This window comes from Siphateles boraxobius, unplaced genomic scaffold (genome assembly GCF_051911475.1).
Source record: "Siphateles boraxobius isolate OS27281-9 unplaced genomic scaffold, OSU_SipBor_1 66, whole genome shotgun sequence".
NCBI classification, from domain to species: domain Eukaryota; kingdom Metazoa; phylum Chordata; class Actinopteri; order Cypriniformes; family Leuciscidae; genus Siphateles; species Siphateles boraxobius.
Genome location: NW_027509193.1, coordinates 31,421,398 through 31,428,444, shown reverse-complemented (window position 1 = coordinate 31,428,444; position 7,047 = coordinate 31,421,398).

Below are 7,047 nucleotides of genomic sequence, written 5' to 3'. Positions count from 1 at the left end.
CTCCCCGCACTTTCACGAAATGCATGGATGCAGCACTAGTGCCTCTGAGGCTTCAGGGCATTCGTATTCTCAATTACATCGACGATTGGTTGATTTTAGCTCAGACCGAGCAGATGGCGGTTCGGCATCGAGATGTCGTCCTCGCTCATATCAGAAAGTTGGGGTTGAGGCTGAACGCAAAGAAAAGTGTATTATCTCCTTCCCAGAAGACCACTTTTCTGGGTGTCGTTTGGGATTCGGTATCGATGCGGGCGCGACTCTCTCCGACCCGCATCGCTTCGATTCTCTCAGCTGTGAAACAAGTGAAGCTAGGCCAGCTACTCACTGTCAAGCAGTTTCAGAGACTGTTGGGTCTGATGGCAGCAGCGTCCAACGTTATACCTTGCGGCCTGTTGTACATGAGACCGCTACAGTGGTGGCTCAGGACCAAGGGATTCTCCCCGAGGGGAAATCCGCTCCGCACGTTCAAAGTCACGCGGCGCTGCCTTCGTGCTCTGGTCATGTGGAGAGAAACTTGGTTCCTATCCAAAGGTCCTGTGCTGGGGGCTCTTTGTCGTCGCATAACGCTAACGACGGATGCTTCCCTCACAGGGTGGGGGGCGGTCATGAGTGGTCGCCCAGCCCAAGGTCTGTGGCAGGATCATCATCTTTCGTGGCACATAAATTGTCTAGAGATGTTGGCTGTGTTTCAGGCTCTGAAACACTTCCTAACAGACCTGAGAGGCCATCATGTGTTAGTTCAATCAGACAACACGTCGGTGGTCTCTTATATAAATCATCAGGGGGGCCTGCGGTCTCGCCGGCTTTACAAGTTGGCCCGTCAGATCCTCCTGTGGTCCCAAGGGAAGCTACTATCTCTGAGAGCAATGTATCTCCCTGGGTATTTGAATGTGGTAGCAGACTCCCTGTCGAGGCAGGGGCCGAGGCCAGGGGAATGGAGACTCCACCCCGTGGTGGTGGAGCTCCTTTGGTTGAGTTTCGGTCGCGCCGAGGTGGACCTATTCGCTTCCAAGGAGACCACTCATTGTCATCGGTGGTTCTCCATCACTCTTCCAGCCCCCCTGGGGTTGGATGCTATGGTGCAGCCGTGGCCGAGGTCACGTCTGTACGCTTTTCCCCCGATTGCTCTGTTACCAGGAGTTCTGGAGAGGGTCCGCCGGGACGGGGTCAGTCTACTACTAGTAGCCCCGTTCTGGCCGGCCCGAGTATGGTTTGCGGACCTGATTTCTCTCCTGGACGGTTCTCCTTTGGAGCTCCCGGTCAGGAGGGATCTACTCTCCCAGGCGGGGGGCACGATACTTCACCCCCGCCCAGAATTGTGGAAACTGTGGGCTTGGCCTCTGAGGGGGCCCAGCTCATAGACTCCGGTCTCTCAACCGAGGTTGTTGAGACCATTCTTAACTCCAGAGCTCCATCCACGAGGAAGCTTTATGCCTTGAAGTGGAAACTTTTCACTTCTTGGTGTGGAGAACACCTGCAGGACCCAGTTAACTGCCCAGTGGGTGCAGTGCTGGAATTCCTGCAGGAGCGCTTCTCCACAGGGTTATCCCCCTCCACACTAAAGGTGTATGTGGCGGCACTAGCTGCTTACCACGTCCCTTTCAGTGGAGTTTCTCTTGGGAGACACCCGCTTATAACTCGTTTCCTCCGTGGCACTTTGAGGCTGAGGCCAGCAGTTCGTACGAGGGTGCCGACTTGGGATCTGGCCACTGTATTAGAAGGTCTTTCCCTAGCTCCTTTTGAACCTATCGAAGAAGTTCCCGAGAAGTTTCTCACTTTTAAGACTATCTTTTTGCTTGCTATCTCTTCACTAAAAAGAATCGGAGATTTGCAGGCTCTGTCGGTTTCACCCTCGTGCCTGGAATTTGCACCTGGCATGGTTAAAGCTTTTCTGCATCCTAGACCAGGTTACGTTCCTAAGGTTCCTACTAATATTGTTAGACCTACGGTTCTGCAGGCTTTCTGTCCTCCTCCATTTATGTCATCGGACCAGGAGAAACTTAATTCACTCTGCCCTGTTAGGGCATTAGACGCTTATGTCCACAGAGCTGCCCTGTGGAGAAAATCAGAACAACTTTTTGTATGTTTCGGGCCACCCAGGAAAGGGTGTCCGGCGTCTAAACAGAGAATGAGCAAGTGGGTGGTTGAGGCTATCTCACTTGCTTATGAGTCGGCTGGCCAGCCTTCACCTTTGGTTGTCCGAGCTCACTCTACCAGGAGTATGGCTGCTTCTAAAGCTCTTTTGTCGGGGGTTTCCCTGAGTGATGTTTGTGATGCGGCTGGATGGTCTTCACCGCATACTTTTATTAAGTTCTATGACCTAGACTTAAGCTCTACCCCTGGGGCACAGGTGCTCTCGTCCTCTGTGCGCTAGTCTCACATGACGGTCATTTGGTCCTATGGCGACGTGGGTATTCGCGTTCCCGCAGCGTTTGACGCAGCTCGAAGTTCCCTTGAAAGGGAACGTCTCGGTTACGTATGTAACCCTAGTTCCCTGATAGGGAACGAGACGCTGCGTCGCTCCGCCATACTCCCGGCACTCCCGTTAGCGCTTCCTTCAAGCCTATCAGAAGCTAATGCGCTTGTGTTTTTGGGGTGCTTTATAGTTTCCTGGTCGATGACGTCACCCGCCTATGACGTTTCATCTCTCCATTGGGCTGATTCCATACGTGCTTCATGACGCACAACGCAGGGGCGTTCCCGCAGCGTTTGACGCAGCGTCTCGTTCCCTATCAGGGAACTAGGGTTACATACGTAACCGAGACGTTTTCGTCCAGTTTTCCATGATTCACACCACACACACATAAATCCCAATGTCTTTCCTTTTACAGATTCTTATTCTTCCCCCATATACAGATGTATGTCTGAAATCTGAGCTTGTTGAGTTTGTCTGTGAATAATAACAGTACTTATCAATAACATTTTGCATCTGAGAAAACAAAGGCAAATACACAACATCTCACAGCTCTCTTGTCTCTTGACTATTGTCCCCACAACAATTGTTTTGACACATTCATTGTGAGGAGAACCCCATTTTATATTATTTCATATTCTAACAGTGATGAAAACTACAACACCACTGCAGAGTCTCTCTCATTGTTCACTGCAGAACAATGAGAGAGGTATGTGTTTATTTTGAAATGTTTCAGACCTGTTCCATCTGTTGTAATGTACCATTCATATCCTGTTCTGCCCATACTGTATATAAGATAAGGCCACAGAGAAAGCTTTATCTTTCTGTGTATGGCTGCATTATTATTTCGAACCCATCTACAGCTCCTATGTTCTGCAGCCCATCTTACATATCTGGTGGCAGCGGGTTTGGTTGACATGTATGGCGCGTGAGTGAAAATTCTCCTCGGCAGGCTTTAAATGCGATGGATGTAGCATCACGGCAGTGGACACCATATAATAAATGTAATAAAGTATGCTTCACATCTATTTTGTTCACGTTTATATTTGAAAAAATACAGCACTTAGGATTAACTCAACTCACCTTCAGTGGAATCCTAACATCAGTGCTTTAATGGACATTTTCCTCCTATCTTTTTGGGGGATGAGAAAAAACATTATCCACTGATGGAGACGTTTTGAAGTGATTGAAGTGACCCTGGAGGCTAGCACGGATTTGGATAAAGCCAGATTATCTATGATTTTGTAAACTTGCCTCGGTGGTATTGGTTTTAGCTACTGAGACAGTTTGACTAGTGAATCAAGAAGGACAATAAACAAGTGAAAGATCAAATGAAAAATGTTTTTTGGCGAATGATTTTATCTATCTACATTTCAAAGTTAATGCATGTGCACGCTTGCTTGGCCAGGATTTCCAAGTTTCTGCGGCAGAAATTAGCCTTTTGGTGGATGAAGCTTTTCCCACTTACAAGACAAATGCAAATAACAGAGAACAATTCAACCTTTTCGACCTTATCTAGTTTTGCATATTAATAAGGTGTAGACACATTGGATGTTGCTCTTACACTGGCTCTGCAGAAAGAGCAGGCACATCAGGCCAGCAAGGTACAGCTGCCATCTCACACACAACAGTGAACTTCTTTAACAGCGGGAGCCTTTACTGGATCTACCTCAACGTTTTTCCATACTTTATCGCTCCCTGTTCTAAGATAACTACAGTACTTTTGTACGGTTCACTCAGCTACTCCTAAGGTCTTCATGAAACTTCAGTGGACTCTGGAAAGTTTTACAGAGAGACTGGATCAACTATATATCGAGGTCAGCAGACAGATATGCCAACAGACACACTTCTTCAAAAGATTGTCAAAGGCACAGCCTTATCCTGTATGATTCACAACAGACATTCATACGGTATACTGAGTTTGACTCTGACAGACATTCATACAGTATACTGAGTTTGACTCTTTCTATGACCAATGTAGACCTTCATACATAGTGGTGATAGGGACATCACAGCATCACAGCTTGAGACTCTCTGGATGGTAAATTTTGTGGTAATTTCTGGAAAGACTGAATAATCTTTGTACTGCCATATCTCTCTAACACTGAGCTATCTGTGACACAGCAAAAGAGACTGACATATTTACTAACCTCTTTCTCTGATGTTTTCATTCTGCATGTTCAGGACTACGGTGGAACCAGCTTGGTTACCCACAAAATCAGGACCATAGATGCCATTTCCCAGTGAGTGTACAGGACTTCTCAAGGCAGAAATTCACAGACCGGTAGAAAAACTCAAAGCACAAGATATACTATAGGGCAGTGATGAAAGATAATACGTACAGATTTTGTGTTGACTATAGCAAATTGAATTCCGTAATCATTACAGCCAACAGTTAGAATGGCCGTCTCTGAACCTCTTTTACTGTATAACGTAGGACCACTATTTAAGAGCTACAACCACCGAAATCGCCATGATTGGTCATCTTTCGTCGGAGACAGCCTAAAATCGTACAATGTGTACCGGGCATAAGGTGGAGTCAATGTGTGTGACCCAGAATTCATATTTTGGAAGTGAAATCTGAAAGGTGAATATGGATTATGGATTTTTTAATAATGAAAACGTGTGGTAAATGTTTTGAATTGAAATATGCACAGCTTAAATATACAACCATGTTGAATTTCAGCCCATAAAAATGCAAGCCCTAAAAATACAATGCATTAAAATGCAATCCATGCATTAAAATGCAATATTTTGGTTAAAGTATTTTTAGGGAGGAACATAAGAGTATTGTTACCCAAAACAATACCAAACACATTTATGCATTAGAAACTGCTGGTTAATGCAATGCATATTTTTTCAAGTAGTGCAGTTCAACAAGCTTTTTTGTTTCAAAAACATTTGTCATTATTATAAAATCCTGTAGGTTAATTTCTAAATTATTATATTATATATATTCTTAATATATTTAACCTACTGCACACAACATGATCCATTTGACACTTCTATGGGCGTAAAAAGTATGTCTCAGGGTAACTAACCACAAGCTGGAAACAAATAATCAGCAGTGCAAAAAGTGGCTTATCACTTTACATGCGTTGGGTTTGAGTTCTGTGGGCTGTATATGAGAAGGTTCAATCATCAAACATTTTTCAAAACAACATGTCTTGTCATCTATTCATCATCAGAGTAGAGATATCTCTCCGAAATCAATTTTGAAATACGATGTAAAAATAAAGCCATTTCTGTTCCACATTTCCTGTAAAGCTGCGATATCAAAGAATCAATCACCACATCCCAGCAACACCAACACTACACAAAAGAGTCTGCACGTTACTTGTTGACTTGTCCCATTCATTAATCTAGCCCAAAGGAATACAGCTAAAAGACATTGTTTAACTTTGGACAAAGTCAGTGCAAAGTGACTTTAAATCTGTCACACAAACATTCCCATAGGCACCTCTGGTAGGAATACAGGCTAAAGGTTATTTTGGTTAAAGTATTTTTAGGGAGGGACATAAGAGTATTGTTACCCAAAACAATACCAAACACATTTATGCATTAGAAACTATGCGTGGATGATGAAACATCAACACTAAAAGCAGAATGTTCTTGAAGAACGTCTCTCTGACACCTTCATAGCAACCCAAAAACAGGAAGTAACAGGTACATATGCACACATGCGTCTTAAGTGTGAAACATCATATAGGCTAGTTTCTAAGTATTTATTTAAAAATTAAATAATTAATTACACTTTAGTAAGTACATGTTAATTAATTTTACTCAGTACTTAAATGTATAATTACACTGTAACACATTTATAAATGTTTCAAATAAGCCACATATTGTGTCCATTATTTTTTTTAGATACATCTGTAAGCAATGTACATACGTCAGAAGAAAAGTTTCAAAAATGAAAATTCTGTCAGTATTTACTCACCCTCATGTTGTTCCAACCCCGTAAGACCTTCGTTCATCTTCTGAACACGAATTAAGATATTTTTGATTAAATCTGAGAGCTGGATCACTCCTCCATAGGCTTCTAAGGGATTCAAACTTGCCGGCCCCGAAAAGTTATTAAATACATTGTTAAAATAGTCCAAGTGCCTACAGTGGCTCAATCTTAAGTTTATCAAGCAACGAGAAAACTTTTTGTGTGCAAAAACAAACAAAAATAACGACTTTATTTCAACTATTCATTTCCTTCTCTGTTGGCCTCTAGTCAGTTAGCGTAGTGTGATTGCGTAGTGCTAAGTCACACGTAGGCTCACTATTGGCCGACGCTGGTCATGTGTGTGATGCGTGTGACGTACAACAACAGAAGCTTACGCTATTACACTAGTGAACTGACTAGAGGCCCACAGAGAAGGAAATTAATAGTTGAAATAAAGTTGTTATTTTTTTGCGCACAAAATGTATTCTCATCGTTTGATAAACTTAAGATTGAGCCATTGTAGTCACTTGGACTGTTTTAACAATGTATTTAATAACTTTTCGGGGAACAAGTTTCAATCCCTTAGAAGCCTATGGAGCAGTGAACCAGCTCTCAGATTTCATCAAAAATATCTTAATTCGTGTTCCGAAGATGAACGAAGGTCTTACGGGGTTGGAACAACATGAGGGTGAGTAAATAC